This window comes from Protopterus annectens, chromosome 14.part0 (genome assembly GCF_019279795.1).
Source record: "Protopterus annectens isolate FY-2018-M chromosome 14.part0, PAN1.0, whole genome shotgun sequence".
Taxonomy (NCBI): domain Eukaryota; kingdom Metazoa; phylum Chordata; order Ceratodontiformes; family Protopteridae; genus Protopterus; species Protopterus annectens.
Window position 1 is genome coordinate 831,542,677 of NC_056748.1, and position 21,785 is coordinate 831,564,461.

Sequence of the window (21,785 nt, forward strand, 5' to 3'; positions counted from 1 at the left end):
TTTTTTTTCTTTTCAATGTCTCCTTCTTCCTCTTTTACCCAGTTTCCCACATTAACACATACTACATCCCATGAATTACCAAAACACATGCAAATTTAGTTCCCATAACTGATGATGTCCTGCTTTGAAGCAATGTACTGACTCTTACTCCTTCTCCATCACATTTGTAACACGCCGTGACTGTATTTGGAGAACCAATTAAGTAGTTACTATCTCACAAGGTGCAAGCTACTTAACAATAATTTCTACAACCACTTGCAGAAAGTATCTCCACACAATTGTAAGTACTTAGTGATTCAGTCTTAGGACAGAGGTAACAGTTTTTCTTCCTGGCATGTGAGCAGAATCACTCATCCAACACGTGTGGGAGTATCATCAAGGTGTGGGCAGCCACACATTTGCACAGTTTACACGGAAGAGTGTTAAGAACCATTATTTGACAGAATATCTGGAATGTCATATCTGAAAAAATATTGCTTTCAATGCACTGATCATACCTTGACTCACAGTATCAATTAAATTATCAGTCTTAACAGGTTGCACATTTGCCTTTGGTGCAGAATGCTGTGGGTGCTATTCCCACATCAGGTAGTTAGTTTCATTTTCCAAATTTGATACTGCAGTGCATCATAAGAGGGGTGCTACACTCATGAGTGACCTTCCTTCAGACAAGATGCTAAACGGAGGTCCCATATGCCTCATTTGATGGTAGCTCATGTGGGTGTAAAAGATCCCATGGCACTTATCAAAATGAGCAGGGGAAGTTCCTGGTGCCCTAGTCAGTATGAATGCCACCTCAGGTCTTGCCAGAAAAGAGGCTATTGGCCAAGTGTGACTAACCCAGTCAACAAAGCATAAATAAATAAATAACTATAAACTCTGAATAGTAATCAACACAAATTAGATAAACTTTTTTTTGATATTGAAGTAAATCTGTAACAGTCTTGCTCCATGATTTACCTTGGCTTGAATAAGATACCATTGCTTCTCAGAGCCTTCTTTTGGATTATTGTGACTAGCATTACACATGGAATACTATTTGTTCTGCCTGTACAGATATTCCAGTCCAAAACAACATATTACATTTTTTACTCTTGACTATTCCCAAATGAGACCTATGTTTTCTTTCTGATATGTGTTCTCATCTTACTTGGACCTGTCTCTTTATTTGCTCTTAACAGCAAGTCTTGTATGCATCTGAGCTCTTCTTCTAGTCAACCTTTAATAGCAGCTTCTTCAACCATTGCATATCTTCTTTGGGGGGGGGGTCACTTTAACAATAAATTATAACATCTGAGATTACCTATAGTCTTCCTTAAAAACAGCCTTCTTTGAGGTGTGTTCCTGTACCAGTAAATCATACAATTTGAGTTTACACTTTTCCTTGAGATTCAGCAGGGTTTTTCCCAATAGTGACTGCCTTTCCCATGAGGACTAATGCACATTTATGCCACCTACATTCTCCTCACCATGTGGTTACTACTAATTCCTCAGTCTGCAGTGGAGATGCTAGAGACATGTATACTGCAATGTGGATTGTGATAGTAAGCAATGGTAATTGTTTTCTTTACAAACTGTTATGTTTAATTCAATGAATTCTCACCAAAAAAGTAAAGAATCTTTTTCTGAATGTCATAGTGGAATATTTTCCCTCCCAAAGTCCATTAACTACTGTGCTATTGGTATGCAATGTGCACCCAAACGTTGCCACACCCATTGTTTACTCTTTTTTAGGACCTGATCATAAATTTGAGTATTATGAATCTGAAATTTAACAAGGCTACCAAATTAAGGTATCTAAATTTTATTAAAATCTAAGTTTACTAAGAAATGCTTGAAATTCCTTGAGAAAAAGTACAAGGAAAGGGTTTTTTTTAAGTACAAGAAATCAAAAAAGTCACAAAAGGGCAATGATAAAAAGGAAAAGAGGACAGAGACAGAAAAATGTAAGAAAGCAAAGGCGACTACTTGACACTCAGGCAAAAAGTAAGATTTTTAACACCTTTACTGAATTATCACTTGTGACATAGGCACATTTACATTTATAAAAAAAAGTAATCAAACTGTATTAACATGTTAAAATTAACAAACATTATCCTTCACATATCTTGCTATATATCATATAACCTAAGCAACGTTATATAAATTATTCAATTCCTGCCCCTATTTTTTAAACAAGAAACATCTTTGTTAAACCATCACTTACAACATAAGCAATCATACATTTATATAAATGAAAACAAACCACACTGCCACAATCCTAGTTGCAAGCATTTTACATCACAAACTATACTGACACACTCCCAGTTGCAGACATTACACATTATTTATAAACAACCCAGTCTTTTTCAGTCAAACATTACATAGCCTTCTTTTAAACCTCATTCTTCCCCTGTATGCCTTTTTCCCACAATTCCCATTTTTTCAAAGCAGTTTGCTCCTTTTTCTAAAAGATCTCAATTCCAGTTGTTTTATCTCTGTCACTATATTCACTGTTTCTAATATAGTTGGTTTAGTTCAGCAAAACAGGTTACTTCTTTAATGCCCCCCCCCAGAAAAAATGAATGAAAGGACTATTACACAGTTGTCTATAATGCAATCAATAACAGTGATGCTACAAATTTTTGAAGTTATACTCTCACTGATATGTACATCAAAACCACCACAGATAATATTAGCATTAAAGGAAATATCAGACCCAAAGTGCACTTTAGGAAATAAAGCAACACCCACAACAATTAATTGGGCATTTACTGACTGCAAAGCATTCTACCAGCGCTCCTATAATTTTTGCTCTTGTTTGATTATTGTACTGTATAGCTATATCAAGACCCTGCACTAGTCTCCCCACTCTTATAAATGATTTTTACCATCATTTGATACAGATTTAACTACAAGTATAGACTGCTCAACTGTATACTCAGTTTCATGTCATAATTATCTTCCTACTATTATGATAAAACTTGTAGCATCCTTAAGGACAGTTTGACAGACCCTTTTCCTGAAAGCATCAGATAAGTATCTGTTAGAATTGACACTGACAAGTATTTTTGCCATTTTATTTTTGACCCTCTGAATCTAACCATAAATTAATTTTAAGCTTTAACTCAAAGAATTGTGATGTTATGTTTCTGCTATGAGAAACAATCCAGATTTTTTTAACTTCTGAGCTTGTATTTCTGAAATAGCACCAGTTCTGTCAAGTATTGCCTTTTAAACCCTTAGGCCCTTATATGTCCATGAAAACTTTCAGTGGCTCTTTGGTCAGATAGGCTGAAAGAATCTTGGTAATTCAGATCAGACCTATCTATCCTCATTAACACAGTGTCAAGCTATGCCTCAAGGTCCTTCTCCCTGGTTAGTTGTTTTAGTGATGAAACTGTGCTTGGAACAGCCATTCATTTGGTCATTGCCATCACCTCCCTGGCCGCTGTAATGACAGTCTTCAGTAAGGGTTCTACAGTTATCATCCTGGCAAATAGACCAACACATGTGCATTTGACAAATAGGAAAACTATCAATACATACCACAAAACTGTCTTTGTCATGCTGGGGAAAATTATGCTTAAAACTTGTGGCCTTTCTGTAAACAGTGAAAGGTCAGACTTTAGACATTGGCATGAAAAGGTGTGCTAAAAAGATGACCAATGCAATCCACCAATGTGAAATATTTAAGGCAGCAGTAATCTTAGTAAAACAGCATTGTTTATTGCACAAAATATAAAAGTGCATGTTCTTCCCAAAACAAAAAGTCTTGCGACCTAACAACATTCAGAACAAGTACTTTCAATGCAGTTTCATACAATTTGGATACAGTCTCTTCCAGTAGGTCTCTCTCTCTTGCTCTCTCCTGAAGTCCTATAACAGCAATGATCTCCAGCTTCCTCTGGTTGCCCTATTCCAGGTTTTCATTCATTCTGCTTTCTTCCAAAGTTGTTGTTCCAGACATCAAATCCCACTCAAAGAAGGGAAATTATTTCTGAATTGTCTTGCTTTTGCCGAATTTATATAGCATGTTTAGTTAAACAAACTTGCTTTAGCTTATGCAGCAAATAATCTTTTGCTCTTAAAGCAACTTTCCTGTTTAAAGTGACAACAATATATCTCTGGCTATTACAACAGAAGCTGCTTCTGTCCCTAAAGAAACTCTTTATTTACCTTATATGCTTAAACCCAACACTTTTGTTTACAATAGCTCTCACACAGTTTACACCCAAACCGGCATCATTTACAATTTCTACAGTCATTTGCAGTAACAGAAATGCTATATTGGGTCTCCCCTAAAAAGAGGTCACTAACCTAGTGAGACTACCCCAGTTACACAAAAAAGATAAATAAAAATAAATGTTAACACTATTTTGCAAGATCAACCATGCTATGCTACAATATATATCACAGATATGCACTATTGGTGGGGTCTTTTAATGTATGAGCATGTATTTTCTAGCAGTCAGTTGTCTTCTTGGATCACAGGCAGCTGGTTTCTCATCTTGCATAAGTTTGGCACCATTTCCATTTTCACTAGCATCAACTTGCAATTTAACTTTTTTACATTAAAATAGTCAAGAATAGCTGCTTTGGTAATCAAGTGTTTGAGCAATTAAAATGTTTTCCTACTCCCTAATCCAATATTTAGCTATAGCCTGTTTTAATAATTTCCTCAATGACACTTTTTTAAAGATATTAACAATAACCTTCAAAAGATTATGTTCCAAGTCATGCAATGGCATAATTGTTTCTTTACATTCTGGTGAAGGTAATGTATCTTAGAACCAGATTTTTATTAATGTTTACATGTCTTCTTAAATTAAAATTTAAGCCATGTAGCTCATCTTTGTTACTCAGATTTTACAATTAGTGTTTTAGCCTATTCAGTAACTAAACAAGTCTCTTGTGATATTCTTCTGTAGCTAGACTACTGTATTATCAATGATGTTAACACCACCTTCAAACCATTCATGGTCATCTGCCCAATAGCACTCTAAAACACATCAGGTGCTGATGAAATACCAAATAGATATCTGAGAAATCTGTATATTCCTATAGGTGTTGTGAAGACTGCCAGCCTAGCTAGATAGAATTTTGTAGGTAATTATGTCATTTGTAAATATTAATATAAGCCACAGGCTTGTTCTCTTAAATGTAAGAAAATTGTGTTAAATGTTGAATGTCAAAAATGTAACAACAGTGCACTCTGCTGGAAGAAAGCTGATAAGTCAAGCATTGTATGACTGTTTGATTTCAACTCGAAGCCTTGATGTCTGGACCAGCAGATTATTTCTACTGTTTTGAGACCAGAGTTAATTGCTAGATTTTACATATATAATGTCTTTAATTGCTGTGGTTTCCTGACCAGGTGCAAGATCAAAGATATGTTAAACTCTGAGTTTCTGTTAACCTGGGAATCAGATAAGAATGATGTAATCTAAAATGAGTCAGCAGTGATGTATTATCAATTTAAAAGACTGTCTCAGAGAGAGAGAGAGAGCATTTTGGATTTTGTCTAAACCTGACAACAACTCACCAGTACTCTGCTTTTGCTCTATATGTAAGTTTATTTAGAACTGTGATTGCTCTTAGGAAAATATAGAAAATAGTAAGTTTAGTCTAGTTGTTTTCTGTATTTATGTCAGAACTATTCTACAGTATTATTTTAAGCATTTTCCTGGGATGTCTGAACTCTTGACTAGCACTGTGTAGTAAGAAGTATTGTTTTGTGTTTTTATTATTTATTATTAAATATTTTTAAACCTTTCAACTGTGGCTGTTTTATGTAGAGATCATTTAAGCTCTAAAGTACATTGCATGTATATAGTGATACTGTACAAAGTCACTCCAATAAGCCTTAAAAGTTCTGGTCACACTTACTAACTGGATAATAATATTGCATAGTAATAATTGGACACCCTTTGGTAAGGGCCTTTTTAGTAGCTGATACTAGGGGTTCTGGTGGCAGTGGATTACTACCTTATAGCCTGAGCAGAAGGGGCATACCTAGTGAACCTGTGCCAGCCTTCCCCAGGAGTGTCCGTGTGTTTGTATATCAATCATATCTCAAAGTGTGTGTGTGTGTGTGAGCTACTTGGGTAGGGACATGAAGCACTGGTTGGACAGACAGAGTGCTGGGAGGACTTGGCTTGGAACCCTGGCTAAGGACTCCACTCTATAGGTGTGCCATTGGGGAGTCTTATTGGGGATCTGAAGAGAAAGAGAGAAACCAGCCCCAGACTGACTATGATCTCTGTGTGCTCTTAAGGGAAATTGTGTGTATATTTGTTACTTTTCCCTCACTGGTGCGAGTGGTGAGGATTGAGGCTCCTTGATTACTGGGCCAGTGCTCAGGCATCACAGGTGCAATAAACATATATATCTTAGAACATTCCTCATCCAGCTTAATTTGCCAAAATCCCCAATACAGATCCTGTATAGAAAATCATTATGCGTCTAATAATAAAGCAACAACTTTTTCAGTAGTATGAAGTAGATAATGTTCCTTTATTATTATTGTGTTCAGATCTTGTGCTCCTATGCAAATATAAATCTTGCAGGATTTGACTATAGCTGCCATACTGTTCACTACTCATTAATCTTATTTTATTTAATAATCACAACCATATTTTACATTCCATAAACATGTCTTATTTTACCTATTGGTTCTGCAGGAAATGTCCTTGGGACAGGTAAAACTAGAAAAATGGCATGATTTATTTTATTTATTTATTTTACTTTTGTTGACCGGGTTTGTCCGACTGAGCTGATAGCCCTTTTTCAGTGGAGGCCCGGGGAGGAAAGCTCCACAATTATTTATATAATAGAGTACTTAAGGTACCAATCAACAATTTGGAGAAAAGCTGCAGATGTCAGTTGTTAAGAATGTATTAATAATGTTCAAAATAGAATTTATATTGAATACAGACAAATTTAAATTGGGTTTTCAATAACAAACAATATTAAATACAGACAAGACAGTACAAGTTATTACTTGTTTTTTTTCAATAACAAACAAATTATTAACAATGATTTAGAGATAGGATTGTGGAGGTTATGCAGCATAGTTGGGAAGTATTGATTAAAGGAGTAGCAGTAATAAATAGTAGATGGGGTGATATGAGAGTAGAGGTTATGTTTAGGTTGAGGAGGAAAGTGAGATTATGTAGGTAGGGGAGAAATTAAGTAAAAGATTAAGGTAGGCAAGTGTGCTGCAATAAGAAATAGGAAGGATAAGAAGTTAGGGAGGCTGATCTTTTGAATATGATAAATACATGGCAAACATTCCAGACCAGTAAAATCTTTATAGTAACCGAGCAACTTTAGGCATTTATTTACATTTGCTGCAGAAAAAACAGCTCACTAAAAGGCCAAGGTGTCCACCAAATAAAATAACAAAAAAAAAACACGCAAACAGTACCAAGGAGACAAAACTGATGGTTAAACCATCAGTTGTATCTCCTTGGTGCTGTTTGTGTGTGTTTTTTTTTTTTGTTGTTAACCAAGAATTTCCAGCTGGATGCAATATCACGGTGTAGAGGAATAAAGCCCTAACTATGGCCCAGGTAACCTAGGTTTGATTAGCAATGTGAGCATCTGAGGTGCTGTGGGAGATGGGTGTGTCCACCTCAGGGAGGACATTTGTCTAGGTGTTCTCTGCAGGAAGCTGTGGTCCACAGATGGGAGTAGCTCTTGGATGTAACAGATGAATGCAGGAGGGGGGGGACTAGGGTAGGTCATTACAACCCCCATGGCAGCAAAGATAACATATGGTCCCACAACATCATAATGATCCTCATTGGACCCTAACCTTGTTGATCAAGTTCGGGGGAGGATTATGAGGATAAGTAGAATCAAAGTAGGTCAAGGCATCAGGACAAACCAATGACCAGCAGTTTGTGAAGAGAGAGAAAAAACAGAATGTCCAGCTGGGAAGTCACATTCTCGTTGGAAGTCCTAGGGAGAATTATACTCAGACATTATAAATAACTGCAAATAAATTAGAAAGACAGAAAAAGCATAATAGGTACAAAAGGATTAAATGGAAAGCAGTTATACACGGTATCCAAAACATTCACTGTAAAGATAACAGGTAAACAAGAAGCATACACAAGGCAAAATATTAGACTGACAGTTACGGAATAAGCATCAGCATCTCTTGACTTATTATTATGAGGCAGCTGAGAAATGCAGTAATGTACTGAGATCAAAGATAAGATAGAGATGGCAAGTTGTATATCTTAGTGGTGGACCAGCAGTAAGAGTGATAATCAAGCTTTCGGTTACATTGTACAGTTCCTATGAAAACACTCTTTCAGCTCTAATTTTAATGATTTCTGTTGGTATTCTTCTTAGGTTATAAAGGAGTTTGTTCAAGAGTTTTTTGATTGAAATGACAAATTTAGTATCTTCAGGCCTGTTGCATAATTATAGAATATGGATAAATTGTCTAATGTGTAGTCTCAATTCACATGAAAACTGTTTCTATTACATAGTCTACTGGAGAGAGACAGAAAAACATATGAACTTATGAAATGCAATAAAAAAAAAGAAAATGATGGATGCAAAAAGAAAGCAATATATGAAGGCAAGGTAGCACAGACCACATAACTCACATACAACATACCTTGATCTGGCCATAGCTTTTGACACAATTCCCCACTCAGGCATAGTAAAAAAGCTAAATGAGCTAGGAGTAAACCCCTATGTCATCCACTGGATTGCCAACTGTCTCACAGACAGGATGCAGGAAATCAAAATAGGGGACGTTACCTCTACAAAGACACCAGTCGCCAGTGGAGTCCCCCAAGGTTCTGTGCCGGTACCTCTCCCATTTGGCATCTACTTTTGTAAAGTAAAAGCCAGTATCAAAGTGCTCTGGCTAACTAAGTTTGCAGATGACTGCAGGCTAGGAGCAATCATTGAATCCCCAAATGAACTGACGTCCTGCACGAAGGTTTGTCCTGAAAAAATAACTGGGGCCAAAATCATGGACTGAAACTAAATGCCAAAAATACATTAATGTATCCTTTGGGAAGTCATCTACCCCAGGTAACTAGCACATTGACAACATACCCCTAAGAGCTGACCCAGTTGTTTGGGATTTGGGAACCTATCTGAATGGTGATTCAACCTTTGACCAACATGTGTTCATTGTCCTTCTATACTGCACAGCTTATAAACAAAGGGATTATGTTTATATCTAGAGATGTCATTGTCCCCCTCTACACAGCCTACTTTAGACCAGTCATTGAATATAATGCCCCCTTTGGTATGTATCTATCCAGACAAATGCAAAAACTGGAACGCCCACAGACGTACCTTACTAAAAGAATCCAAGGCCTAAACAAATGTCCTACCTGGACTGAATCAAAGCCCTGTCATTATACTCAGTATCTTACAGACTGATAAGAAGTGACATGTGTCTGGCATAGAAGGCATCCTCTGGCCCAATACTAGTGGATTTAATGCACATCAGCAAGTCAAATGACATCAGAAATAATCGGTCTAGGTATTTCAGCCTCTTCTGCAGCATCAACAGAGCAGCTTGGAGGGACAGGTATATCTTGCTGAGGATACCGCTGCTCTTCCCCATCCACATAATACAAAGGTCATCCTTGTCCATATTCAAGCGCAACTTTGACCTAGGGATGGGAAACAGAAAACTTACCCAGGATTGCCCCTCTACAGGCAGCTCCCAAATGCTTTATCCCATACACGGGTCCCCTCAAATTATCAATGGTATGATCCCAGTTATCTTCATTAGGAGTAATACATAATTATCCACTGTGGGATGGGTAAGGCCAATCTCTAACCAAATGGGATAGGTTAATGAGAGCAAAAAAGGGGAATTAGCTTGGCTTAAAATTGCCCACAAGGACAGCTAGCCTAGTACTTATCTATGAACCTATTAACTTGTTTGCAAACAAAAGCTAAATAGGTTCAAATGTAAGTACTAGGCTAGCTTTCCAGTTATATAATTTAAACTCTTTCAATATTGTACGCATTTACGCTCATATTTCTGACTAATCCTCATGTTATTCTCTATGTCACATTTATACAGGATGCATATTCTTATTTATTGTGCTTTCAGATAAATAATTTATATGGTTTTGTTCCACTACATGCATTAGTTTTGATTGTAAAGTCAAATTTTAGCAACATTATTTATTTTGCCACACCTTTTACATTTACATACCTGTTCCAGTTTAGGGCATCTAGGTTCTCGTGCACTTTGTCAGCGACATGCTTCTAATGCCTTTTGTAGACATGATGTCCAATTTTCAATCTAATCTGTCAGATTTCTTGTTTTAGCTTTCAAATGCAATTTTATACATTTTAACTAATCTGCTAGCTCTTTCATTTGAGACAAAGTATGTGTGTGTGTGTGTGTGTGTGTGTGTGTGTGTGTGTGTGTGTGTGTGTACAAATATATTGCTTCATTTAATGTTAAACCTCTTTATGCCAATCTGCCTCATGTTCAGTCATTTTAAATATTACATACTATATTTCATGCTAATGAAATGTGAAACTGAGTCTTTAGCTCGACTTCGTAATTCAGCATAATAAGCATCAATGTAGTCCATACTCTATTGCAGATTTTTCTTAACAACTTAGGGATGCCACCTTTTCAAATGCCCAAAGTGTGACATTTTTTGAAGAAATGTGAGATTTTGAAGAAAAAAACATACCCGCAGCCATTGCAAAGGACAGAAGTTCACCTTTTTGTCAATATAGAAGCTTATTTTTGCAGCATTTGAGTTGCTTTTGTTGTTTCATATAACTTTTAAGAGTTTCAGATACAAAATAATTGTTTTGTGCAACTGGTAAAGAAACCTTAGGAAATATTTTTGTACTAAAATCTCAAGACATTTGCCATTTATTTAATTATTTTCCCATAGGACACAACTGCCAAAATAAGGGCTGTCCTGCACAATCAGAGACAGCTGATAGTATAACAACTGCACACCTGAAACAACTGTCTCCTCACCGAAATTCCTTCTTCTATTGTACACTTCATGAGCTTCTTCTCCAATGACAAGCAGAAACAAGATACACCCTATCTTCTCAGAAGAAATTTGAATTTCTGAACCTACAAATTCAGTTAGTGGACAAGCTGCCCAGCAGAGATTTCTTGGAGGCTGTAGATGTGTTGTTTGAAATAAAAAGCACCCCACTTCTCTATTTTTTTTAATACTTTACTTCTGACGCAACATAAGCATTCAGTTTAAGATGAACAAAATAACAGACATGACTTTGAGATGATGTGCTCTTGGCTACTCTGCTTTACCATTCACACTGCAGAAATTGTCCGATTTACATACTGTACACATTCTGAAATCCATAAAAATACAAGCTTCTTAAAGCGGCTTACTATATACTACATGAAGGTCCAGGGAGAACATGCAGATTACACACAGAAGATACCCTTACTGATAATCAAACCAGAGAATAGCAATTTTTTAAGGCAGCAAAGCTAATTGCTGCATTTAGTCTGCTGCTGCAGCCCGGATCTTATTTTTTGTATGTAATATACTTATACAAAATGAGGATAAAGTGTGTGTGCAAGCACTTCCTTGTGTTAGAAGTGAACTAGCCAAGTGCACTATCAGGGTTGCACTTCTATGTCTATATCTTTGTCAAATTCTTAGCATGATGACCTACATTGCCATTAAAATTGTCATGCATCCCAATATTTTCACATTAAGTTTGGTTTCTAATATTAGATCACAAGCTACCTCCTGCTCATGTTCTTGTAAAAAACATTTTTGCAAAATTAATTATTCAAATAATAACTGTATCAACAGCTGCTAGCAACACAGTATAAGATATATGTACCATCATACTTCTTAACCTCTTAGTGCAAGAAATCTAGACAAAAACCTGACAAAATGGGGGTGCAAAGGCACAAAAATAGGGGCAGACTTTAAATATTGCTCTTATAAACTTAGAAAGTTGCTAGAGTAACAGGGTTTGTGTTAACGTACATTTTCTGAAAGATTTGAAGTCTGAAACTCAAATGTATGTCATTATTTTGTGACTTCAATCCTCAGATCACCTCAGTGATTTGTAAAAGAAAAACTGGAACTCCAGACACCACAACTTGAAACTTTAATAAACTTCAGTAAAAAGGTAAGCCCTTTTGTGGAAAACAAACCTGCTTCTTCAGACCATATACAAAGTCATACAAACAATTCACATATATATAAAAATTTCAAAAAGACATTCTCCAATGAAAACAATCTTCCAATCTGAAAACACAGCCTACTGGAGCAAGGAACTGGCCAGTAGAGATGTGCTGTATCAACACACCCCTAAAACTTATCAGAACCAATAACAACATGAAAAAGGTACACACCTCTCTGACATTTAAATATTAATGTTTAAGGGGCCAAGACTTAAGAACTGGCTTCAAAGTCACATGTTCATTCAGCCCTGGAAATACATTTCCTTTCAAAAGAAGTATCCATTTCATTTCTTTCTTTTCAGTGATATTCTTAAAGTCCCCACCCCTCAAATTTTCAGACACTAATTCTAATACAAGTAACTTAAAACTGTGCCTGCTCCCGTTCTCTATAACATGTTGAGCTAATGCACTCATACTCTTCTGATTATGTATGTCCCCCATGTGTTCTGGACTCCTTTCATTAAACATTCTGTTGGTTTTCCCGATGTAGAAAGCTTCACACATCATGCATTTAGTGTAATATAGTAAATTCTTGGTCTTACAATTGGTACAAAAATCTAACCTAATTTCTTGCTTAGTTTGTGAGTGCACAAGAGAGGCACAATTACAATTATATTGACAATCCTTACATAGTCTACAACAAAATGTCCCACATCTATGTGGTACATCAAAAGAAATCTGTTCAAATTTCTTATAACATAACTGTCGCTTCAACGACAAGTTATTTTAAATGAAAACAGGGGTTTATCATCTAAAACTCTCCTGAGATCCGAATTAACCAATAAAAGTTGCCAATATTTCTTAATAGCCTCACAAGTAATGTTAATATTTCTTGAATAAGTAAGGAGAAGTCTATCCTTATTAAAACGTTAACTCATTTGCTTTGGTACCACAGCCACTTCTTCAGCTGAGTCTAAAAAATATGGTCTCCCCACCGTATCTCAAACAGACCATGCCTCTGCTAGACTTTTGTCTACACCACTTACAGTATACCCCCATTCTATGAAATCCTTCTTCATGCTACTCAAAGTAACTTGCAACTCCACATTGTCATTGTGGATTCGCATGCCTCTTAGAAACTGTCCCTTAAGGACATTCCTAGTCACACAACTGGAGTGCATACTAGTTTTATGTAATAAATCATTCTTTCTGCAAGATTTTCTATAAATCCCTGTTAGATCTTTTACCTTCATCAGTTTTAATACACACATCTAAAAATTCTATAGATTTATCAGAAACATGACTGCTGAACTTTAGAAACTTTGTGGTACCGTGAAGGCAATTTAAAAAAAAAACAGTCAAGTCACCTAAACTGCCAATCCATACAAACACACATCATCTACAAATCTCCTGTAAAAAGTTAAATAATGTGTATAAGGGTTATTGTTGGAAACATGAACTTGCTCCCAGTGGGCTAAAACAAGGTTGGCATAATGGCATAGCTATTGGCACAAGCTGTGCCCATAGCTACACCAACCCTTTGGAGAAAAAACTCATTGTGAAATATAAAAACATTGTTTTCTGAAATTAAATCAATCAAAATACAAATCAAATGTATCTCCCCAAATGTGAAATCAGTGTTCTTACTTAAATAGATCCTTACAATCTCTACACCTAAGTCATTAGGAATAACAGTGAACAAAGACATCACATCAAGTGTCACTAAATCCACATCATTATCCCTAAGATATGAGCAATACAATTCGTAGAAATCATTCAAAAAATTCGTAGTATCTTTAAGCATACTGTTAATATTGTCCAACACTTTCCTTATTTTTTTCAACAAAAATTAAAAGTAACTCGGAAACCCCAACTGTCCAAATTTTCGCAGAATGTCTAGATTTTTGCCTCCTAGTTTTAGTCTGTTACCCATAAAATATGTGGTTTTCTGGCAAATCGCTGAGATAATCTGCGGATTGAAGTCATTAAATAATGACATACATTTGAGTTTTACACTTCAAATCCTTGAGAAAATGTATATGTTAAACAAACCCTGTTACTCTGGCAACTTTCTAAGTTTGTAAGAGCAATATTTAAAATATGCCCCTATTTTTTGGGGCCTTTGCCACCCCCTTCCCCCACAATTTTGCTGGGCTTTGTCCAGATTTCTTGCACTAAGAGGTTGAGAGATATATGATACGTATTTCCACACTGCGAGCATAACACATTCATTTAACCTGGCTGTAATACATACATATTTAATTTCATTATATTTTAATAACAAAACTTAAGGTGTCAATACGAAATATTTCCAAAATTACAATAAACGAATTAAAAATAAGGCCACAGCTCCTTTTTATCACAGAGAACTTCCACACGTAGTATGTCGCTCAGTTTTCATGTTTAGAGGCGTGTCTAGACGTACATAGCCGTACCTCAGAACTTTTCTTCAAAACTTTTTGATTTATTATTTTTGTATACCATTCACTGAAGAGCTCGTATTTACCGTGTACATCCCGCCTACTTAAGAACTATAGCTGTCCGATACTTTACCACCGTTTCACGCCTTCTATCGTGAAAGAGGAAGATGATAGGCGGACCTGAAATAGTCTGGAGCAAAATCCGCCCTTTAAAAACGTAAGCACATTGATGGGCGGTGCTACTACAAGAACTCTTCCTTTTACCTCTTCTGAGTGTGGGAGCGCCCTGAGAGCGACGAGATCTAACGGGACGGACAGAACTTAAGCGATCCATGGCTAGCTATGGTTCATCGGGCGAAGTAAGTAAGATAATGACGTGGTGCTTTGTCAATGAGTCTTATTAGAAAGGATTAAACTACGCATTATTCTAGGGAGTGTGTGAAACTGTGCGGCCCGTTAGCAAATTAGGGTAAAGTAAGGGTGGGCACTCTTAGTTTGGGGGAGCTAAGCTTCTGCTTAAGCTTTGTGAACTGTGCGTAAAGTAGCCTTAGCTTAACACTTAAGCATTGCTTACGAAGGCAGAAGAGTACTTAAGGTAGACAAGAATGCTTCATAAGAGACAGCACCGGAGCATTATTTAAGTAGAAAATATATTCGTAATCGTTTTGAAATAGGGTTGCCATCTGGCACTCTGAGCTGTATACCCTGCTGACTTCCTGGTAGTGCCCATGTTTTGCTGGGATTAGGCATGTATAAAGTAGGGCCTTTGTATGTACTAGATCTTGTGCTAGTAGGTTGGAGCATGTTGTACATTATAGACATTACAAGAAAAGATTTAAGCACGGTTTCAGAAATGCTCTGGACTTATTTGCAGTAGGAAAATAATTCTGCTAGTGTTGGTAGAAGTGTGGACTCAGTGCCAAGCATCTTGCCTTTGTGCCCATAGTTTCAGAAATGCATACTTCTTTAATGAAATTCAAAGTATAGAATGCACACTTCCTTTTATTTTATATTTTTAATATGTACTAAGAGGTCTGCCTGCATATGGTGGCTCCTACTCCAGATTTTCTGATCTCTTTAGTTATTTGTCAAGTGCCTGTCAAGTTATCCTTGCCCTCTGAATCCTTACCATAACAGGCTTAACCCTGCTAGAGGCATAGCAGTTGTGATGGCTACCATCATTAATGTAGATGACATTTTTGTACAAAAGGCCACTTTTGGCATATGTGCAGTACTACCACTGCAGAAAATTCAGGTCAGCTTGATTGCTGCCTTCTAAAGCATCTGCTTTTAGTGTGAGCTTCTTTTTCAAGGGTTTTACTTCTTTTTAACACTTCGAGTAACAAGATGCAGGTGGTGCTACAAAGAAACCATATACTTGCCCTGAGATACAAGTGAGCTGCCTATAGATTGTTTATCTTTCCTCCCCTCTCTTGGCAAGATTTACTAGTACTCCAGGCTTCTCTTTGACCCAAAATAACTAGTGGGTGATTAAGCACCATGCTTTAGGCAGCATGATTCTTCTGCACTGTGGGCTGTTTCAGTCACTATTGTAAATGCCAGACCTTTTTGGTAGTGATTGGCAAAATAGTCAGTCATTGGGGCTTGCAGATGTGTACAGCTATAGATGGTATTTAGGTAACTCATAATGTATCATTTGGTGTGGATCTTGTGTAGAAATTTGTATCATTAACAGTAGTAATTATTATTTATTTATTTATTTTTTGTAACTGTGTCATGGCAGTGTCTTGAATGTGTTTATTATTAAGCATCCCAAGCGATTAAGGACTACAGTGATGATTAAGAACACTGACAGTATTTTAGAATGTAGTACACACTTGAGCTGATCAACTTCTACACCTGTCATTCTGGAACAGTTCGCCATCATCTGGAAGAGACTCCGAGATGATTTGGGTTTATGCATCAGATTAGGGAAATTTATTATAAATGTTCGAGTTATGTACTTGAGAAGTTTGTTTTACAATAATTTATATTGGTTTTCATTTCCTTGAGAAGACTGCAAGTCGAATTCCCACAGAGATGCAAGGCCTAAACAAATATGTCCTATAAGGACCGACTCAAAGCCCTGTCACATTACATGGTTTCCTAGAGACCTGCTAAGAGGTGACCTGTGTCTGGCATAGAAGGCATCCTCCAACCCAGTACTGATGGATTTACTGCACATTCCTAAATAGCTTATCTTGATGAGGTTCCATGTGATGGCATGTTGAGCTGGGAACACCAGACCTCTGTACCCATAGCAACAGTCTTTAGGTTATTTTTCAGGATCCTGTGGTATTTCCAGGCCAGCTGAGTTATAATTTCCACAAAGAGTCTTGAGTCTATCCCAGTGTCTCCTTCTAATGGGCCTCATATGGTAAATTTCCTGTGGATGACACCCATGGGGTATCGTCCCAAGGTGCCATACTGTAACTATTATTTATTTGTGCTTGATTTCCACGATCATCCAACTGGGTCATGTAAGACCACTTTTTAATGAGGCCTGGGAAGAAAAGCTCTACAGGTTTACACACTGTAACCATAAAAAGGGGAAAAAATAGGCAATCCAGGAAAAAAATAATACATGACAAAATTGATGACATAGCCCAATGATTATTTTCAGGAGAAAGAACAAAACAGTGATACATAGGAGGTATATGGAGGATGGTATGGAGGAGACTGGGAAAATACTGCAATTATGAAGAGGCAGAAGATCGAGGAGATTTTATTAATGGGAAGATTGTTGGAGCAGTTTTCAGTGGCATTTAATGAAAGTGTAAAGGTAACAGTTTAGAGCTGGATAAGGGAGTAATATTGGAGGTCTCCAGGATGATAAATCTAGTGTTTAGTCATCTTAAACCTCATTACATTGTCATTGATGTGCAGATTTTAAAAAGGAATAAAGCAAAATGTTAAGACAGAAATTTGTCTAAACATCTGTGATAATTAAGTGTTTTACCTTTACTGGGTGTTAGAACTAAAATCTATCAGCAGAGTCAGTAGCTTGCTTTACTATTTGCATTTGAATTCAGGAAAACACTGTTTGTCAGATTTATCAGAAGTCCTCATCATTGAGAGCAAGCATATTAAAACTCCATTCCATTGAGTTTACCCCTGTTTCAGCAGTGAGGTTTTAGATTGGATAGTTACACTTGAGCTTGCTTTTTAAATTGTGAGCAGTTGCACAGACTTGCAATTTTGTGTTTGGGTTGCATCAAACCATGCAGTGCTGTACTATATTTGCTCCATGTCTGTCTGATTTAAAAGACACTGCTACTGCCTTGGTGATTTTATTTAGAATACTTTAGTACTTTCTCTTGAGATAAGCGAGATATATGCTGGTTGTTTTAGGTATCTGATTGTTATAGGCTGTTTCAGTATCAAGTTTTGGATTGGTAGACTGTTTTGTAAATTGCAAGTAGTTGCACGACATTGCACTCTAGTTGGCTGTGCTGCATTAAGCTGCCATTTACCAGACATAACCTGTACATTTGAAACTTTTTAAGTTCATTCCCACACTGTCTAGGTCCTGCTATGCAAAGAGCAGAAGATTTAAGCACTGTTGTGTACTGTATTCAAAGGCAATAGTTGGATGCTGCCACAAAGTGCTATAATAATTTAACCAGAGGGTCTTGGTTGAGTTACTGCCCTGTATTGAGGTGCTCAGTTGTGAACAACCGCTTATCCAGCAAAAACTCCCTGCGCTGGGAACCTCCTGACCCACTGTGCTATATTTCTGGTTATTGTGTTCTCAATGTGAGTACAATCTTGAGCAAAACTAATATTTTTGCTTGTGTTTTTGTAGTTGCTCTCTTCCTATTTGCAATGCTTTCTTGTAGTGTAAGGATGTTCATCGCTGTTGTTTTTGCTTATGGTTCTCTCTTCTGTTTGCTACATCAACTGTTGTTACAGGGTCATACATAGCTGCCCTAGAATTCTTATATCAAGGACCCAGCAAAAAGGGCTGCTACCCTCGCCTGTGACTTTTGCAATCACTTAAATAGTTGCATTGAGAAGTCAGTACTTGTCCACCTTAAGTATGATAAATGCAGAGATCTCTTTGGTAGAACATTTGCATCAATAAACTGTATAAAAAGAAAGAAAAACTAATGAATAGCTAAAAGAAGCCCCTTCCCCCATCTCAAAAACATGGTGAAATAGAGCAGCAAAGATCTTAAGGATTCTGTTAGGAATAACTTCTCCCAGTGTAAAAACAGAAACTGAGAAAAAGGAGTGCATTTAAAATGTTTTTTTGGTAAAAATTCAGTTACTGGCTAGTAAATACACTGCCTGGATCCCAGCAAAGACATTTATAAAACCTGAAAGAAAATCAGTCAGAAAAGGTGAAGAGAAAACACTGTTTGGGAAGAATTTTGTAGCTGTTCAGCAAAAAGCAGTTCAAGCTTCAGCTTTGGTTCAAGAAATGGTTTCCAGTAATTTAGAGGAAATAATAAATCAAATGTACTCGGAGGTGATTAAAATAAATGTAGCACTGAAGGAATATATTGAGTCAAACAACAAAATACTCTAAAGTATAGAATAGGCACTAACTAGCCATTCAGATGAACTGATAAAACTGCAAAAATCAGAGGTTGACCTGAAAAAGCTGGCTGAATGAGGTCTCTCAAGAAGAACTGTTTAAAAAAAATAGTAGAGTTAGAAGACAGAACATGTAGAGAAAACCTGGAATTTTCTGCTATACCAGAGGAACTGGAAGGAACAGATGATATTAATTTAATGAAAGCAGAAATAAGCAAATGGACTGGTGTTCCACAATAAAATTTGTTATAAGGGCACATCGAGTGCTATGGTCTAAACCTGGCCATATTTTTCTGATGATAAGGTTCATAGAGAGAGCCATTGCAAGTGAAACATTTTCCAGTTGTCCAAATTAAAATGCTTGAGAGACAGAAAAAATGCACAGGAGTTGACTAGAAGAATCAGCAGTAAATTGGACTTAAACCAAAGTCTGTTTGGAGATGGACAGGAAGAAGATCAGAAACTCTGAAATTAGTGAATAAATTTAAAACTATAAAGCATCTTACTACATTTGTGAAATGTGGTTTTGCAAGAAAAAGTGGCTGAAAAGCACAGGACTTTTGCTGACTTTGTTAAAGTTGTGAGTAGGCTGTATAGCATATACCCCACTTTATATCATTACGTTTAGAAGGACACTAAAAGGGGGGAACTAACTGTAAGTAAACAAATTTTGTTCTCATTAGTATTTGTATAAAACATATAAAACGTTATATACAGTAAAACAGTTTTGTGTAGTGTGTACTGGGGTAGTTTAAATGTGGGGGAGACTCTTTTTCAGTGATTGTTGTATATATTAAAATAAACAATTACTACTTTTAGTTGTAAGACATGTAGGTTTTACAATATAACTTTAGACTTTGTATTCTGTTTAAGGAGAGTATTCTGTTTAAGGAGAGTATTTGGAGAGTATCATATGGGGAACACAATCAATCTGTCACGGAAATGACAACTTTTTTTATACATAACTGCTGCCTGTACAATCCACTAAGTTGCACACGGGCTTTATCTTTAGTAACTTCCACCTCTGTTACATATTAGACTGTATAAATATAGCTACTGTTTGTGTATAAATAGAAATAGAAATATAACTACTCTGTGTTTAAGTGGAATTTAGTATAATGCAATGTAAGCAAATAAAGTTTTTCTCTCTGGGCCGCGCTGAAAATGGGTATTACCTAGTCGGGCTTTCCTGGTAAACAAAGACAAATAAATAAGTAAAACATAACAAGAGAAAAAAAGCTGGACAAAAGCAAGTTTAACATTTATCTGCTGTGATCTTGAGCTGCTGGGGTAAGGATGAGGTGTAAAAGTGCACTGATTATATTATTTATAGAATTATGATAATTTCTCTTTTTATTTTACAGGGGTGAATGTCTAGATTACTGCCTTTGGTTTAAGCTGTAAACAGGTGTTTTTGTCCATATTATTCTGGAACATGAATAACTTTGCAGATATAGATAAAAAGGAAAGAGTATTGAATTGTATTAAGAAATGCAGAGTGCAAATAGTGCTACAGTTGACACATTTAGAAATAAGTGAGCATGTGAATATAACAGAGGATTTTAGAATTGATATTCAGCAGAAAATCAGGGACAAATGAAAGGGGGTAATTGTACTAATTGCTAGAGGGGCTACAATAGTAATAGATAAGGATAACAGACAAAAAATGGTAGACTTTTGGTAGTAATGGGCTATTGGCAAGGGAGGGGAAAATGCTATTATGGAACTTATGAAAATGTTGGCAGCAATCGGCTTTAGCAGGGAATATTATTTATAGATGAGGGCTGGAATTTGATTTACAATAGTGAGGCTGTATAAAGGGGACCTAGTAGGGACATCATAATAAATGAAAATATTTGATATTGAAGATGTGAATTTGGTAGCAGGAGCTCTGACAGCATTTACATGTTATTCTCCAAGGGCTAGACTAGATAGAAATTATATGTCTCAGGAGCATGTGCATTTAACTGAAAGCGTTGACACACATCCAATAACTACTTTAATCATGCACCAGTAAAAACTAAGGTAAACATGCAGGGTAATGAAGTAAAAATGACACTGGTGTTTTCTCACTCACCTTTTAAAAAGAGAAAAATTTAAGGAGAGGGTAGGGAAAATTAGTCAAGACTTATAAGGGAAGATAAAAACATCTTCAGAAGTTATAGCTAGTGACTGGGAGAAAATGAAAATGGAGATTAAAAATAGGGTCAAGGTAAGAGAGATATTGTTAAGAAATAATAGAAATTACTTAAGGGGCTGACAAAGGTTACAAATAGGATCAAAATAAAAGAAAGAAATATGGTTGAGATGTGGTTAAATGGTAATAGGAATTACTTAGGGTGCTGACAAAGGTTAAAGTATTACAGAATAAGGAGAGTCTCACACAGAAGAAGAGGAGAAGCAAATGCAGAGTGCTAGAAGAGGAGAAGCAAATGCAAAGTGCTAAAGAGAAAATAAGAGAGTATCTGAGTAATATGCATGAGTTTAGAAAGATTGCAGTTAAACAACTAATTTTTGATAACTCCAGAGCACAAAAACTTTTAGCACATCAGCTTAGGCAACAGAAGATTGAAAGGATTTTTTCCAAACTTGTGGAACCTATAACAAAAATAACCAGAGATCCTGTTGAGGTTTTAGAGATTTTACAGAAATTTTATGAAAATTTGTATAAAGCAGACATATGTAGAAATCAAGAGAGTACAAATGGAAAT

The 21,785-nt window shown here is 36.4% G+C and overlaps 1 protein-coding gene across 6 annotated transcripts in view; it reads left to right on the forward strand.

Moving 5' to 3' along the window:
• Positions 1-14,779: 14,779 nt before the first annotated feature.
• Positions 14,780-21,785, forward strand: part of LOC122789279 (dynamin binding protein) — a 1,317,438-nt gene continuing 1,310,432 nt past the window's right edge. For all 6 annotated transcript variants that reach the window (XM_044056581.1, XM_044056587.1, XM_044056586.1 and 3 more), the window contains exon 1: positions 14,780-14,894. The gene's annotated coding sequence lies outside the window, so the exon portion shown is untranslated. The remainder of the gene's footprint in view (positions 14,895-21,785) is intronic.